General features: G+C 44.0%; 1 long non-coding RNA gene across 1 annotated transcript; it reads right to left on the reverse strand.

The window, feature by feature from the left end:
* Positions 1-4977: 4977 nt before the first annotated feature.
* LOC135369800 (uncharacterized) lies at positions 4978-6440 on the reverse strand. Its single transcript, XR_010415125.1, has 2 exons — positions 5270-6440; positions 4978-5212 (listed from the first exon to the last, which is right to left on the reverse strand). It is a non-coding gene; the product is annotated as an uncharacterized LOC135369800 (long non-coding RNA).
* Positions 6441-7122: the final 682 nt, after the last annotated feature.

A 7122-nucleotide genomic window follows, 5' to 3' on the forward strand; every position in this document is an offset into this window, starting at 1 on the left:
TGAGAGTAATGCCGAGTCAACAACTCATGCCAAGGCGGACACCCTCGCAGTATCATGGCGAGTGGTGGTCATTTGGTGGCAACTTTTCTTTTCTTTTTTTGACAGATCCCGAGCAGTCAAGCAATCTTGCATGTTCGCGTGGCACTTTCCGTGCGCCCGGAATTTCCCAGCTTTTACTTATTTCGTCAGGTCTCGAAACGATCGAGCAGCGGGTTGCCCAACTATATCCGGTGTCGTCAAATCCGCACTGCAACGGTGGCGAGTGCTCTCATTGGACCGCACGTCGAAGCTTACGTGATTTAGCAGACAACGGAACCCGAAGACAGGCGACCGCGATGGCCCTAGCGTGATCCAAGTGTACGAACTCTGCCCGGATTCAAAAGGGATGAGGCGAGCCTGATCCTGATCCTAACCGCCAGATCCCTGGCACTCATGTTCGGGTGGCAACTGTCACATGATCCAGCTCCGGAGCCGACCTAGCAATTTCCGAGCGCCAGGCGGTGTTGTAATTAAATGACCACCCCAATTCGCCATAAGTAGGACAGTGGAAACATTATTTCCCTTTATTTCTCCTAAGCGCCGCTAGGGCGATTTTCTTCCCGATTCAGCGGTCGAAGTGGCGTTCCAGTTAACTCTGCTTCGAGCTGTACTTTCTTCAACTCGCCAGAGAGGGTCACGTGGGTTCCTGACTGCTACTCATCCGGTGCTCGAAATGTTCTGTATCGTGAGGTATGCGGCCCGTTGATTTGCACAGCTTCCTTTGTTCCCCTGCTTACTAATAGCTCTCCTTAGAGATGTAACATATATGACTAATATAAATATGAGAGCTGATGCACGAGATCTATATTAAAGAAGCTTGAGCGTAGTTGGATAGAAATGACACGATACTCGGTGTGTACAAATGAGATCCCATTCAAGAAGTGATCTGAACGGAGAGGTATCCCGAAAATGAATTTTATTGGTATGCATGTTGTTGACGGGAGAAGCACTATCTTCGGAAGGTCATGGAAGTCCGCGTCATGATTCACACGGAAAAAGGGCATGGTGGGAGTGGTATGTTCTGTGGCTGGAACATTTAGCGGGACGGCGGAAAACACACAAACCTCAAGCGCCTTCAGAGGAGATCGACAGTTCAGACGGTATGTTGGTTTCATGCATTCATACTGTTTGCAAGCTTTTTCTAGGGGTTATTTCAGCCGGTTAATAGCGTGTTTTCTGAACGCCTGAACTGTATTAACAGAACGCATAAAAGAAGAGCAAAGGAGGAGGTCCTTTTTGTAACCTTCTTCGAGACCTGTGAAGTGGGCGCTTTGTTACTATTTGCTTTCCACTATGATGACCTACACAGTGCCTGGAGCCCTGTCACTCACATGGAAAATATCTCTCTGTTCGGATCGGATCATTTCTTGAACGCGATCGACATCAATAGTCTTTCCTTTGCAAACTTAACTTCTGACTCAGTTGCAGGATTGGATTCCCGCTCACCCAAAAACCGCTCAGCCTTCCTCCTCTCCCTGACAAACGGGGGAAGCCAGGTAACCGGAGCTCACCCAGAACTACCGTCAAACGAAGGAAGCCGCCATCAGGCGTCCCCGGGTTGCCCCGCCAGAAATGGAGGAGTCCGCTAGTTTTGACGGAAGAAATCTGAACGATGTCTTTGGTTCATGGTTGACGTTTTTCACTGTAATGCCAAACAAATACTTGTAAAATGTGCTAATAAATCCATTAAAAGAAGACTGAGTCATATCTTGCATTTTCTGTTTCCAATGTAGTCTTTCAAGCCAGCCTCCCACACAACTTTGTAACTATAGAGTCCACTTAGGTTTCGGTTTCTATTCCGGCGCCGTCAGTCCGGTCAAGCCATAAAACGTGTCAAGGCGACTTTAATTAGTGAGTTTATCAGCGGTTTCAAGGATTTCCTGGCTAGCGATGCCTTTAAAAGGAGCCGAAATCGGAAAGCTTCCAGTTCAGTTTTGGAAGCCAGCAACGTCAACATGCCCAATAAGTGCATCGTAGAGAGCTGCAAGCACTACAGGGACAAGGGACCAAGAATATCTTTCCACAAGTAAGTAACCAACTTTCATCTGCGTCAAATTCTTCCAATATGTTTTTGAGTGAACTGAGTTCGTGTTTCCTTGGTTGTACAACTTCGTTGTAACGATATAGTATTTTCTCCTTCCGAACCATTCCGTACTGTTTTTCCTTTCTTTTCTTTTCTCTTTTTCTTTTTTTTCAGACAGCAAATCTTATCGTGAAAGTGAAATGTCTTATTTGTTGCCTTTAGCTAGACCGTAATATCCAAGCAATTCACTTTAGTTTGACCTGTTTGTAAGCTTTGTGTGCGACGAAAACAAGGGGCTTCGCATATAACCTTCGCGAAAAAAAAGAAGAAAAAATCATAATTAAACATGAAGGAACTGAGACTGAAGCAATGAAACTCTATAGAGAATAATCAACCACGTGTATATAAAATTACGTTTCAACCCATATATTTTGAGAAATTGCGTGGCCTAATGTGCGGACTTTCGCTTTCTCAAATCGACGCAGAGATTCCGCAGGATTACAAACCGATGATAGCTATAGCCTATAGTTAACCGATACTTGGATATGGTCGCAAAAGCACACCCGAAAGTACAAGCGAGCTATCTTTCTGCTACGCTATCTTTCTGCTACAGAATCAAAATAATCGGAAAAAGGGATCATCTGAAATCGGGTGTAGTGTTTGTATATACGCGCATCCACATGCTACCCACTGATCTCTATGTATAAAGGCTGGATCGCGCATGGGAGAGGGGCTCGTGGGGGAGAGGCGTGCCTTCGGGCCGCCATGTTGGTGGGCCCTAAAGTGCTGTGTGCGCCCATAGAAAACAATGGGAGGCAACAGAGATTGTGAGTATTTATTGCGCTGCAAGCATTTGTCGTTGTTTGTCATCACACAATTTTGTAAGGTGCCAGTATACTGATGTATCCTAACAGTGTTTCACAGGTGTCCTGCCGTTCGATTCTTAATTACGTTATGTTTTGCATTCCGAAACTAGACCGTCACTGCAGTGCAGCGCTGGGGATTGTACTACAGCACGTTTCCCAGCCAATATTTCAATAAGAAACGACTTGAGGTTAACAACAACCATGTATATAATATCCCGTACTGCGTTCTGGACAAAAATTGTTCCATAAAGAACGGTCCGGGAAGAGATATACTCGCATGGCAGAAAGAGATCGTTCTGTAGAATCACAGCCGTTGTTTTAGCCGTGTATGCGTTTAGTATGATTTATATCAAGCATCGCCTTAGCACGAGTCTCTTAGTAAACGACAGCGGTGCTTTGCCTCGCAAATATGGACACACCGAAGCAGCCCAAATAATTACTTCACGCAATTAGATCACACTCTTTAGGACAGTTAATCAGGTATAGTGATGTAAGCTTAATCAATTAAGTTACTTAGAAAGTGGTAACACCTCCTTGAGACACAGGACTTATCTCTTTTTGAAGTACAGCCCTTCTATGTTTGTTTGCTTCTTCCTTTATTTGTTCTGATTATTTGCAGGCGCGGTTGTGCCAAACTGAATGTCCTTCTCCAGCGCTCATATGCTTTTGTTGGATACAACTGCAGCGTGAGAAAAGTTTGTCATGCTTGTTATGTGGAGCATGTTCGAAAAAATGCAGCTCCACATATGGTCTTCAAATTGCAACAGGACTATTTGGAGCTTGACACAGTTGTGATTTTGTCATTTTGGCCCTCGTGTACCCAGTCTGTGAAACGCAAACAAAAAAGTCTAACACGATATGCTTTTGTAATGAAGATCACTGATGATGAGTAAAGAGAATATACGAGTTCAAGTTTATTCAATATTTTATATCATTCATTATATTATTCAACGTCTTATGTCAAGTTTATACAACATCAAGTTTATTCAAGTTCAAGATTTATTTCTTGCACTTATGCGTTTCAGGATACAATGAACGTGCAGGGAGGTCGCAAAAGGCTACATTTATTGTTTTGTGACCTTGCTACAATGGCAATATATATTTTAGGAATGACAATGATCAGGTACGCTCTCTAAATTTGTAGCACTCAATTTTAGGTTGGAATGAGCAATGAATAGCAACTTCCATCCTGATATTTTCTCATATATGCTAAATTTTAAATTTAATGTGATCGAATATGTGGTAATATAACAATAATATATAAGAATATAAGTAGTATAGATTCGAGCCCCACAACGACATCCTTTTTCTAATCCAGTTCTAGGAATTTCTAATCCACCACCCATTTCTAATCCAGGTGAAGCCAGGTCTAATCCAGGCTCCACCACTTCAGGTGATCCATCCAATTTCTATGAGATTGGCTACCCTTCATTGCCGCATTTGTTCATTCGCTTATAGACACCAAAATTATCTATTCTATTCAATTCTAATTTGGCTCATAGGCTTCCAAATCGCTCTTTTTTCTAATCAATTTCTAGGAATTTCTAATCCGCCACCCAATTCTAATCCAGGTCAAGCCACTTCTAAGTCCTCTGGTTGGTTGGTCACAGCTCCACCCCTTCATCCATCTAATGTCTATGTGATTGGCTGCCATTAATTGCCACAACATCTGGTCACTCGCTCGTAGACACCAAAATGATCTTTCTATTCAATTCTAAGTCGGCTCATAGGCTTCCAAATCGCTCACCGGTCTATTGGTCCGGGGGTGGTCACTTCCACCCATTTCTAAAACCTAGTGATTGGCTTGTTGGCTTCCTGTCATACATGCTCGATAGACTCATTTGTCATTTCCACTCTCTAGTTACTCGGTCACACGCTTTCAACTGTATATTGCTTCATAATTCCAGCTGCAACATAGACAACCGCTCGTGGGTCAATCCCATTCATTTCTAGGCCAGCTCACAATTCCTTCCAAATTGCTTATTGGTCCTGGGCGGCATTCTTTTTTAGCCTGCGTCGACTCTCAGCAATGGTTGGCACACAAAAACATGGTAAATAGTTTTCAATGTTTATTGAGTACATCATGGCAGTCTCGGAGATATTGTAGTTCTCCCTGGGGACACATCCATGCACGCTGTATATCTCCGCTAACATCCATAGTGTTCTTCACATAGGTACTATATGGATCACCCAGGCACTCATCCCTCTCTGTCCATGACCCAGAGGCAAACCGCAGGAGAGAACAGCATGTGACAGAAGCATTAATTCTCTTCCTGCACATCTTCTGAAGCAAAAAAGAACATTATGAGCTTCACTAGTTATATCACCCACTTAAACTTACCATATTCATAGCTTCCATAAGGATAGGAGTCGATGTCATTGCACAGGTATCTCTTGTCGTCGTATGCCATCAGACTTCTTTTGACATTTCTGATGGTGTACATACACTGCTTCTTTCCAACGATTGATACTTGTTCATTCGATACGCTCATGTGATTGAACAAGGTATTGCAGTACGTCTCATGGAGGAGGTGCTTGCGTACAATATTCTTTTTGACTCCTTTAGCTCTTGCAATTTGCCTTCCTCCAGCTAATTTGATGGAGTACATTTTAGCTTTCAAACAGACTACTTCCTCAATAGGTACACTACCAGTTTCGCTTTTGAATGCCCCAAGCCTTCCACGATTCTTTTCACTGTACAGTGGATGATCCCGATCGAAGGAAGACAAATCTAAGTGGTCGTCGGCAATCGCTCGTAACTGATCTTCGTAGTCCTTGCAGAACAGGCCGAGGATCAGAGAATCCGTGTCAAAGTAACAGGTAATCACCGGACAAGTGAGCTTACTCAGCAAGGTTTCATAGTAGAATGAGTACATGGTTAATTTACTCAGTTCCAAAATCGTAAACCCAATCTGGAGCGGGAAATCGCATCGCACTTTTCTTTTGCGCATTTCGTACATGACACAATCCGGAGACAAAATTTCCATCCTCACGCATTCCGCCCGACTCCCGAGGCGACTCGCCGTCTCCTCATCGAAGGCTACTCGAATATCACGCATGTTAAATTTATTTAGAAGTGTTCTCCCAAAGACTGCATTATTTGAGAGTTTGTAGAAGTTTTTTTCGAATGTCGTGCCCGAGGCAACACGTCTGGCAACATTGTCCTCGATGTAGGGACGCAGGAATGGCGCCTGGCGAAATTTTAGAATTCTGTGAATTTTTGTCACCCTCATGCCTAATCTACAATAGAGTGCGAGCAGCGCGTAATGAACGACGTACTCGACTTTGTCCTTGCACGTAAGCAACAGCTTTTTGCTGTTAGCGGGCTGATACATTAATTCTTCGAGAAGCCCTTGCTGGAATGGCGAGAGCCATTCCTTTGGGACGACTGCCTTCTCAGGAGCCAGGGGAAAGTACCGTGTCAGTGCGTGGATAGATTTTGGATACTCCAAGTCACATACATACACGTAGCCAACGTCTGAATCAGTGGGGTGACGCATAAAATCCACGGAGCTAAATCCTCGAACCATTCGAAATCACCAACGGGGAGGTGCTTTATCATACTGAATCCGTAAAGATTGTTGCAATCTATGTATGATATGTACACCTCCTCTTTATCGGGATCATACCCACTACACAGAGGGTTGTTAGCCCGCAAATGACGCCTGCTCGCTTGACAGAGCCCGCCTCTACGCCTGATTCGATGGTTCTGTACATGTCCTCATCGATGATTAACTCCAATTTTGCCTGCGTGTAATTTAGAGCACATTGCCACGAATAGGATGCCAGAGAAACACAATGAAGCAATTCCAATCCACGCGCGCTGTAGCACAGACGTCGGAAGTGCTGCATCACGTCCGCATGTAGTAGGGCATCCGTTTTCAAGTACAGTGCATTATAATCTCTCAAATTTGAGCATCCAAAATGTTCAAATACGAGCAACGCATACTGGTAGTCCTCCTCACTTATATCCTCCCCGTGAGATCGTTTCGAAAGGAGGATTTTTCTGGCAAGGTCAATTCATCATAGACTGCAAAAGAACTGACATGGCTGTACGGGAATACACCTTTACGAAGTAAAATTTCGTAGTCGTTTCCAAATGCCTGCTTCAAACATTGGAATGCCTCTGCACCACCCATGGATTTGACGGTTTCCACGAGCTCCCCCAGCGACGAATTTAGATATTGCATGGTA

The sequence above is a fragment of the Ornithodoros turicata genome, chromosome 10 (genome assembly GCF_037126465.1).
Source record: "Ornithodoros turicata isolate Travis chromosome 10, ASM3712646v1, whole genome shotgun sequence".
Taxonomy (NCBI): domain Eukaryota; kingdom Metazoa; phylum Arthropoda; class Arachnida; order Ixodida; family Argasidae; genus Ornithodoros; species Ornithodoros turicata.